The sequence below is a fragment of the Vicugna pacos genome, chromosome 3 (assembly GCF_048564905.1).
Source record: "Vicugna pacos chromosome 3, VicPac4, whole genome shotgun sequence".
Classification (NCBI taxonomy): Eukaryota; Metazoa; Chordata; class Mammalia; order Artiodactyla; family Camelidae; genus Vicugna; species Vicugna pacos.
The window spans coordinates 58,639,370-58,650,727 of record NC_132989.1 but is presented as its reverse complement, the minus strand read 5'-3'; positions in this window follow the sequence as shown (position 1 = coordinate 58,650,727).

Genomic DNA, 11,358 nt, shown 5'->3' with positions numbered 1-11,358 from the left:
TTAATTATTTATACAACATTGATTGTGCAAACATTTATTGTCCACTATATATCAGACACTAGTCCAAATGACAAAGAATAGGATAGCATTTATTGTGTTTATATTTTAGTGGGAAGAGATGGGAATTAAAAAAAAAACAAAACAGATAACTGGTAAATTCCATGCAACTATATTATGTGGCCACTGTACATTAGGTGATCAGTAAAAGGTGACAGTTGAAATGTGAATGCCACAGTAAACGACTTAAGCAGAAGTCAGTGAAGAGAGCATATTATACAAATGAGAAGCTAGCACAAAGATCCTATGGCAAACATTATCTTGGAGGACTAGAGATTCCAATGCAGTTGGAAAAATGGATGATGGGAAAGAGGTGGAAGTTGAGAGAAAACAGATTGGCATCAGAAAGATCATTTTAAGTCAGATTAAGGAATTTTTAAAAGACTAAACTATTTTAAGCAGTGAGTGATAACCTGTGGAAAAATTTTTGTAAAAGTATAACTATAAGCAAGGAAGTAGGCTGTTGCCATAGGCAGAGATGAATGGTGGAATTCACTAGTCTTGTGGCATTGAAGTTGAGGGAAATGTCCTGAGTGCCCACAGGGACTAGCTTTTGGACTGGACACAGCATGGGAAAATAAAACAGAATAAGGATAATAATACAAAGCCAGGTGAACAGTCTGAACATATTCTATTCAATTATTGCTCAGTTGTCTTAACCTATTTTGCTGTGTCTTAAGAAATATGAGCAAAATTCCTGTCTAGTTTTTCTGATACTCTATGAAAAAAGCAAAAAAGATTTTTGAGAGGACCCATGACCGGCTTTAATAAGTCAGAAGAAGGTCATGAAGCTGTTACTGGGAAGAGGGGAATAAAAATTTACCTCAGTTCTTAGTCACCCCCCAAAATGAATTTTGAACGAGAGGCAGAAAGCATGATATAAACAAGATTTTATTAGTAAAGTAAAAAGTTAGTAAATTTAATACATTCCCGAGAATTGGGAGCGGGCCAATCCAAGAGAGAAAAAAGTCGTGCCACTCCTTTGTTTTCCCTGTTTTTATATCCTGGTTTAGGGGGCGTTTTCCTGATTGATTGACTGATTGATTGATTCATTGATTCATAGCTCATGTTCTTTGAGTGCTCAGGCTGATTGACAGTTCACGTTTCCTGTGCCTGAGCATGCGCATCTCTTTTAAGCATGTTCTTACCCATGATGCACACAGAGAAACCTACAGGAGGGGGCTCAAACTGTAATGTTAATTATATTATAATGAGCACTGGGTCAGGTTAAGCCGGGTCCTTCTCTTGACTGTGCAGCCGCAGTGTTTGATTCTACTCAACTTCCTTGCTGGCCTTTATCTAGAGAAAGTGAAAGTTTTTGGAGCCCCTTATTCTGAGCACAGATGTACTGCTATTTTCTGGGTTGCTCCTTCCCCCTTCCTCTCCCCTTGCCTGGTGTTCATTTCTATCTCACTGCCTAACAGAGCCAAAAACAAATCACCAAGAAAACACAGTAGGACAGTATAATTCTCTAGATTACAAAGCCTCCCTGTACTCGTACATGTTAATGTTAGAACATTCTAGTTATCAAATGAAACAAGAAAAATACTATAATCTACCTTTAATAGCTAGATCACAATTCAAAATGACAATATGTAACCCACTATCTCTCAAAGTAGTTTGTTGGAATTTCATGAGATGATGTCAATATTTTTGTGAAACACTGCATATTTCTAAAACATTGTATATATACACATATGTATGTATATATAAATATGTATATATACAACCCCCCACCATATATATATATGAAATAAGAAGTAATATTATCATTTAAAATATAAAAGTTCTTCAGGAAAAGCTAATGTAAAAAATACCCAAAGTAGACAATTTATCATTATATTATGGAGCAGCAAAATCATATTATGCCTTTACCTCCCAGGAATAATAGATCTTCAGGGAAACCATGTTATTGGTAAATAAATTAAATTTACTCAAAAATAGAAGAGCTATCTTCTCTAGAAGTTATCTTATAAAATTAAGTATTTAAACCACCAAGAGGTAGAAAATGAGGTCACTCTGTGAATTATTACTCAAGATTTTTAGACCTCCATGGGATGTTAAAACCAAGTGATAGTCTGTCATGAATATTAAGGTTGAAAACCAGTTTAAGCAGTAGGAGTATATAGCAGTTACCATTTGCTATGCCTGCAACTAAGATGCAGATATGGAGGTACAAGGGTGAAGGTTAGCAAACTTTCCTCAAATATAAATAAACTGGACTATAATATTTATGACAAAGCCCATTAAGGGTTGCTGTGTAAAGCTTTGGGTTATTTCAGTCTTCCTAGAAGTGTATTTTGTTTGTTTAGTAAACATTCCTTACACAAGAATGTGCTGGTAGATTTCCCCTCAGGATTAGCCTTTGTTGATGCAAATTTAACTGCAATCATGTGCACAGAATGAGGAACAATTGTGTGGTTTGACTTCTAAGTTTTAAGCTTAATTAGAGGTTTTATAGTTTAAAGGTCAATAGATTTTGGTTTTCATTTCCATACTACTACCTACCAGTTGGCAGTCTAGCCACTTTGGAAAAAAAAATCATCTTTTCACTGTCAAAATAATGACAAATGGTAACTATGTTTATCTGACAGACTAGGTGGGTTTTAATAAGATAAAGCAAATAAAAAGCATTTGAAAACTATAAATTTCTGTACTTCTAGATAGTGTTGCTACTATTAGGATTATAATTGTCTAAATAAGATGTGAGCCTTTGGCAAGAGAAATACAAAAAGATTGAATGTAAGCATTAGACTGAGCACTCTTATTTTTTGGACTCAGGATCCCTTTAAACACTTCAATTATTGAATACTCACAAATACTTAACGTTTACGTGTTACATATATGTTGTTGTTTACCAAATTAAAGATTAAATCAAAAATTTAAAGGTGCTTTTTATTTATAATAGCAATAATAAACCTATTACCTGTTAACAAATTTAAAAAAATATTTTTTCAAAGTCATATATTAGCAAGAGGGGTGGCATTGTTTTAAAGTTTTGCAATTTCTTTAATGTCTGTTTTATTAGAAAACAGCTAGACTCTCATATCTGCTTCTGCAGTCAGCCTGGTGTGACGTGTTGCTTTTGTAGGAGTATTTGAAGAAAATCCATTCTCACACAGAGATGCAGTCAGAAAGGGAGGATGTCATGGACTGCCCATAAATTTCTGGGGACCCCAGCAGATTTTTCTCACCACATGCTAAGAACTGCTACTTTAGACAAAGGGAAGATTGAACAGAGTAAGAATATTAGATTTCTACCATTTAACATTTTATTTCTAAGTGTTCTGGTGTAGTGGTAGGCATGAAGACTTTGATATTTTGGCTGATTGAAATCATTTTTTCTGCAACACTTCATCTTTTGTTACTATCAGGGAGCAGCTCTTTGATCCAGAGGGAAAATACAGTTTTTAATATGCAAAAAGAGCTATGAGTTGCTGATTGAATGCAGAGGAGTCATATCTTAAAATCTAAGGTAATGTTAGCAAAATTTTACTTGATGTTAAGGGAGTCTTCTGAGAAACAGACTTGCCTGTTTTGAATATAGAAAAGTCTTTGTTATCCTTCACTTTGGTGAGAGGCCATCCAAGGTTTTCTCGTTGAATCCATGGATTTTGTGGCTAGATTAACTGGGATTTGAGATACTGTGTGGCCCCACTGGCTAAGTGAGACATTTTGATTTGGAAACTACTGCTCATCACTCAGAGGCCAACCTCAGAGGCCTTGATGTGAAGTAGAAATTAATGGTTGGTCATTTCTTGTAGAGAGAATAGAGGATGGACACCTAGTTGTTCAGTAAAATAGGTACTGTTTGGTCTGATTTGGACACTGTATCCATCAGAGGGTGTTGTGACACAGTATTTGACCTGTTGACCTACAGTGTTTCATAAGCCCTCACAACAGTATGGAAAGGAAGCTATCATTATTATTTTATGATGATTATTTTACAGATAATTTGAGACCCACAGAGGTCAAGTCAAGTGTCTTCTTCAGAATCCCTAATAAGTGGCAGGACTTGAAACTGTTACCACAGTTGTCTGCCTTCAAAGTCCATGCTCTTTCTCCCAGGTCATTTTTAAAGATCTTCAAAAACAAATGATTTCCCATTTTCAAGAATTCCCTGAAATGGGGAGTGGGGAAAAGTTTGATCTTTGTCCACTTAGGTGCCTACAGTGCACGTGTGAAATCATTGCAGCAGTTTCCCAGGGACGAGTGGCTGTGCAGAAGCCTGTGTGAAGTACTCAAGCCTTCAGGGATCAGAAACAAGGCTGAGCAGAGGTTCAAAACGTCCTTCGTACTCCGTTTTGGGTATCTCAGTGATACGATATGAGAAACTCGAAAACACAAAAATGTATGTCAGTATAAAACTTGGTTGGCTAATTGAGGCATAATCTGTAAAGTTGGAGAAAGGCTTTTATCACTTTGAGGCAAAGACAAATTTGGCCATTAAAATAATCTGGAAATAGACTGCCAGTTTGCAGGTGATCATGAGGTGGTGAACTGGTTGATTAGCTAGTGGCCGATGTAGGTTAGATCTAATCCTCTTCTGTGCACTTTCTATAAACTTTTGTGGAGAAACTTGGAGATGTTGAGTCTTGTTAGGAAAAAACAAAAAAATAGAGACTAGAGTAAAAGATGTTCACTTCTCTCAGAATTTGTGGAGGGTGGTGATGGAGGAACAGCAATCATGCCTTCTCTACACTTAGGGACAAAGTCAGTGTCTCTGTGAGCTCTAGAAAAGTTATAGCTTACACTGACCACACATTTTTTTCTTTGAAAAAATAGACTGTAAGCTTTAACAGTCTACATTTATTAATGTACCTTTGGTGAGTATATAAAATTTTAATTCTGTAATGACCCAGATGTACCAGATTTTATTCTCACATTCCCTTCTTGGCATAGAGTAGTTCATTTGAAACAGAAGCACATTAACTGCACACATACACACATACACACAGGCACATACACTCCTAAGGAGTTAGAAGCCAATTCTTTCTAATCACACTACAACAGAATCGGAAGGCCACTCTGTCTCATACTGCTAATAACTTACCTACTCAGGTCGTTGTGTCCTCTGTACCGGATGACCAGTGTTAAGAATAATCACAGAGCTTTCTAGATGAGGTAACCTGTCTTGGAGGAAATAGTGTGGGTAGATTTTTCTTTTCCCCTTTTAGCAGGGATCTAGGTATGTGATATCCTGCCAAGTGAACGAAGCTGTTTGTCCACCACTCCCATAGGAAATTCTAGATATTAAGTCCCTTTCTTCTCTTCTTTCCTTTTTTTCCTCCTTCCTCTCTCATGGTTTGTTTCCAAAAAATATTATCAATATCTCTAATATTATCACCACCTTCACATGAGGATTGAAACGGAGTGGTAATAATTTACAGGGTCCTTTTTTTTTTTTTGTAATTTGCTTAATAAATGACGTAAGAGCCTTAGGATGTTGAGCAGAAAATTAATGTAAAAATGAAATAAATATTATGGAATTGAATATTGAACAGTTTTCCTGGAATGGTTTTTTCCTCTCACTCCCTGATAAAATGAACATTTTCAAGATGTTTTCTAAAAATTAGAAATTTTTATTTCTGGAGGTTTTCTACATATTGGAATAATTGCAGCTAGAAATATTCATATATATTTAACTTAAGATGGAAAGAAATATGGGAAGTTTATTTTTCTCATGTGATATTACAGAATGCATGCATATTGTACAACAAATGCTTCTTTTCTGCCATCAGGAAAGTCTAATAAAGATAGATAAAAATTCTTAAATTGTGAATATCATTCACTTTAAACATTGATTCCATATAATTTAAACAGGACTACCAAGTATGGTGTAATATCTAACAGATTTTGATGTATTGATAACAATAGTAGAAAATCAGTCTTTCAGTAATATTTGAGTATTTTTAGTAAAGGACTTTTTTTGACACAAAAAATACCCTATTCTAATTCTAGATAAAACCTTGCAATTGGTCTCAACTACAGAAATTCTAAGGAACAATAACTAATCATTTAATGGCTTAATACAAATGTAACAGCTTTCTTCTGTCTCCAAACTAGGTAACTATACTATTGTCATTTTTATGCTTGTTTGAAGAAATGGTCAAGGATATGATTTCTTCTTTACTTTCATTCTATTTTTTCTTTGTCTTTTTTCTTTTTCTTTTTGTTTAGCTTTTTAAGATTGTTCTTTACATTAACAGCTTTTAAAAAGTTATAGTTCTTTGGATCACTAAAAGTATTACTTTCTGACTTGGAAATATTATATGGGGTCCTGAGCCTTGGCTGTGTTGTACTGATTTAGTTACAGGCACCTAAGCACACAGTGCTCTTTGTAGGATAAGAAGTTGAAAAGCTTTCCCCATGTCGTTAATGTTGCAACTTTTAGCGCAATCAATATTGAGTTAGCAGCTCCCAGAAATGGTGGTAGACCTCGTTCTACACCAGTATTTTAGATAATAAAATATTAAATCATTTCTTGAAATATAACAAGATTTCTGTTGCAGATTTAATGTGACAAGATAGTATTTTATACTGTTTTTATTAACAGTATAACAAATGGAGAGTAATAAATTCAGATATAGTGCAGAGAGACTCAGGCTGTTGGAAGTCCTGGGTGGCTTTGTCTGGTTATTAGAGCACAAAAATCTGTAGGTAGAATACACAGGGAAAATCTTTTTATTCCTGCCAACAAATGACAGATATTTAAGGGTATTACTTTATAGCTCTTTTTTTTTCTGTGATACTATTACCGCTCATAAAAAGTGCATTTTCCAGGATGTTCAATTATGACATAAGATGCATATAAATTACTTTTCATTTCCATAGAAATTGGAAATTTTCTAATACCCTTACACGTCATAACTATAGATACCTTGAAGGGAGAAGCACCATATTACACATGCTCTTAGTTTTCACAATACCTGGAAAAATGTTAGGTATTCTTTTTTCTTGACTTGCAGATACTTGGTACTCAGTAACCACTTGCTAAAAGAAGTGAGGAAGAGAACTTCTAAGAATGATGGAGTCAGACCTGGATTAGGCTTCTGGAATTGCCACTTATTGGTTAGGTATGTTTGATCAGTTAATTAAGACGTCCAGATCCCAGTTCTCTTATGGATAAAATAGGGCAAGGTTTTTTTTCTAGCAGTATTTTCCCCTTAGATAGGAATAGCTTCATTTGAATCTGTTTCCTCTCAAGATACCTTCAAATGAGAATAAAGAATTTTAAAAAAAAAGGAAAATTAACTGTTAGAAATTTTGAATTCTAGGTAATTGTACTTATTCTTAGTTATTTAGAGAGAAGAGTACTAATACGTAAAAATTACTTAGAAATGTACCAAAATCAGAAAGTAAACAAAAGCCACCAGAATAAACATGCCTATTTTATACTCTTCTAGACTGAGTCTCAGAAGACAGGGATTTATCTTCAGGACAAATATTTTGAGGATTCTGGTCTAGATAATTTAGATTAAAAATCTTAGAGGAACTAGAATGGTTGATGCAGGTTATGGAAAAGTCCGTCTCTCTTTCTGGCAATTGAATTTCACAGACTAATGACTCAACCTGCAACAACGCTCCTCAGTCAAAGCCTTCAGCTAATAGTTAATCTTCTGTTACTCATTCTTAAATGTTCTGTTAGTATCTGCAATTGACTGGATATTTAAGTCCCCTTCAAAATGCATATGTTGAAATCTTACCCTCCAGTGTGATGGTAATAGAAGGTGGGGCCTTCGGATAATGACTGGGGCGTGAGGATGCAGCTCTCATGAATGGAATTAGTGCCCTTATAAAAGGAACCCCAGAGAGCTCTCTCATCCTCTTTGAACTATGTGAGGATACAATGAGAAGTCTGCAACATGAAGAAGGGCCCTCACCAAAAGCCAACCATGCTGGCATCTGGACCTTGAACTTCTAGCCTCCAGAACTATAAGCAATAAATTTCTGTTGTTTATAAGCCACCCAGTCTATGGTCCTTTGTTATAGCAGCCCAAACAGACTAAGATAGTTTCCTAGGAATGCTGCAACAAATTACTGCATAATGAGTGGCTTCAAGCAGTAGAAATTTATTTTCTCATAGTTTTGAAGGGAAGAAATCTAAAATCAAAATTATCAGCAGGACTGTACGCCCTGTTATGCACAGATGTGGAGCATGAGAAGGGCTATGTCCCAGACTTCAGTTGAGCCCCTGGGACGTGCCCCACCAAGTGTGGGTCTTTGGCTTTGCTCAGGAAAGAATTCAAGAGCGAGCCACAGTTGAGTAAAGGTAGATTTATTCAGAGAGATACCTTGAAAGGCAAGAGAAAGGCCATGAGGTGTGGGGAATGGGTGCTCAGATTATAAGTAGGTGCACACTCCATAGACAGAGTGCTGGCAGTCTGGGCTTTGGTAGCTTCATATGCAAACAAGTGGAAGGACCAGTCTAACTAGCCTGGGGAAGGGGCTGGGATTCCCAGGTAGTTGGCCATTTCCCGCTCTTTGACCTTCCGTGGCTAGCCTTGGGGCTGTCATGGCACCTGTAGGCATGTTATTCACCATGCTAATTTATTACAGTAAGCATGTAATAAAGCTCAAGGTCTACTAGAAGTTAAATCTCCCATCATCCTGAGCCTCAAGGCCTATGGGGGTTGAATCTTTCACCATTTTGATGTTAATTGCTGTAACATTCTTTGAATGGCTGTGCCCTGTCACCTTCCTGTCTCACCTCCAAGGGCTCTAAAAGAAAATCTTCCTTAGACTTTTCTGGCATCTGGTGGCTCCAGGTGTTCCTGACTTGTGACTGCCTAACTCCAATATCTGCCTCCATCTTCACATGACCTATCCCTCCTCTATATGCCTCAAGTTTCCTGGGTTTCTCTTGTAAGAACATCTGTCATCATATTTATGGCCACTTGGATAATCGAAGATGAGCATCCTGAAATTGTTAACTAAATTACATCTACAAAAACTTTTCCCAAATAAGGCTATATTCATGTGTTACAGGTGGTTATATATTTTGGGGGGGCCACCTTCCAACCCGCAATAAATAATATTAACCAAAGAATATCAAACATTTGAGAAAAGTATTATTAAATAAAAGAATAATATAAAAATACAGAAAAAGGAATACTGATTTCAGTAATAGAGTAGTTAATCAAAAACTAGGAACAAAATATATATAAACAATTATTTGATGGCAGTAAAAAGTGACTGAAAATAGGCAGAAATGAGATGAGACTATATCCTTGAAAGAAAGGAACTACACTGGATAAGATTTACTTTTGTCTTAAGTAAGACTGAGTTCAAGCAGAAAGCTTAAAGCTCACTCCTATTGGCAGGTGTAATTGGCAGATGCAATTTGGCTTTGCCAGAATAGCTGGAAAGTGAGGGAGAAAATCAAGCAGAGAAATCACCTTGGTTGTCGTGGAGGGGAGGAGCTCAGAATGTGTATTTAATGCCTACCCTAATCCTTGGATAATACTTGAACTGTACACATGTGAGGAAAGTCCAGTAGTACTAGTAGGTGAATTCTGACTAATGAACAAAGACTCTTTTCAGCAGAAATCTTGGATAATTCTATGTATAACAATGATGTTCTACCTGCTTTGTATTCAGAATTTGTAGCTTTATTGGGCTATTGGTCCTTTCACAATTTACACATGACTTGATATTTACAGATGCCATTTTCTGGCTGGAGCCTGGTCTCAGTCATATGACCTAGGTTCAGTTAACTGAAGTGTTGCTCCTGAATTTGGAAACTCCAAAGAATGAATAAAAGATACAAGAACAGAAAGAAGCTCTTCTAGGTGGTGGTGGTGGGAAGAGAAGAGGGTAGGACATTGTCAAAATGTATTAATGGCAACAGCTCTTGCAACATCATTCTCCACTGATTCTGTGTTGATTCTATGTTGATTCTTGGCTTTCCTTTTCATACCTGTATTTCTATGTATATCCTAAGCCTGGTTCTCCAGTTTTGCCATAATTCAGTGTGCTACCCACTAGCTTTCTAGCAAATGCTTTCTCAATTTAAGTTACCCAGAGCCAGTTTCCGTTATTTGCAGCTAAGGGTCCTCATTGTACACTTAAATAAACCTTAATGCAGTTGAGCATATAAATCTTGAGAAATACTCTAGTTTACTTGGTCATGGATCATTCTCAAATCCCTCTCTATCCACAGCACTGTTTAAAGGCTTTGTTGGTTGGCTTATAACTGCAGCTGGCTAATCTAACAGTCATTAACAGTCCTTCTCTGTGTGTCACCATGTACCACCTACACAGGAATCAAGGGGCTGGGGGACGGAGGGTCATGCTTGCTGCACAGGCCAACTCCTGGATTCCACAGCAGGTTTACTGAATCAGAATTCTGAATAAGTATTCAGGTGCATGCCAAAGGTTGAGATCCACTGCAGTAAATGTGGATTTACCAACTTTGATTTCAGAGTGAATTGTTTTCTGATAATTTTATGAGATTCTCAGTACAGATATGCATAGGAACCTTGTTTTTTATTCCACTGAATGTAGTCAGAATAAGTACATGTAGACTGTTCTTGAAATAAATGTTAGGAGCTGGGGATAAGGTGGATAAAGGAAAGTAGAAATGTCTTCTCCAAATAGCTTTAAATGTGGGAAAGAATACCAGGATGGATGACTGAGGAAAATGTCTGACTAAAGAACAATGAAGTGGCATAAATTATCTACTCAGTGTCCTTGAAGCCCTTGGCACCCAAAATTGAGGACCTGAGAGGAACATCCAACTTCTTAGCAGCCAAACGAACTATATTAAGGAACGCATTTACCACTAAATTGTTACTGAATTTAAAGAAAGCTGATGAATGGCTGGCAAAAGGAGGCTGTCTCATGATGTTCTGAAAGCAAAACCAGTCAAGAGGGTCAGCAGATCTCTAATTATAATGGAGCAGTTAACACCACTATAATTAAAGCTGTATCAGCATTTCCATGGCAAAGTGTTTGCCTGAGTTGAAACTCAGCTGTAAAGATTCAATCTGGGCTGGGAGTTGGCATACAGGGCTCAGGAACTCAGCAGGGGAGGGGCAAAGATGGGAGATTTTTAAAAATGTATGTACTGAACTTTCAAATATAAAGTATAGCCATTAAGCTCTGTTGAGGAAATAATAAGTAATACAGTCTTTCAAAATTTGGTGCATAGCAAACCCCAGGTGCCATGGACATGGTGAAAGAGAATTTAAATTACACAGACTGGAAAACAAACAAAAAAGACAACTTAAAGTGAAGGACGAGTTTTTAATCCTGTGAGTAGTGTCTGTTTTACAGAGACTATTTAAATGTTGCTAAAAA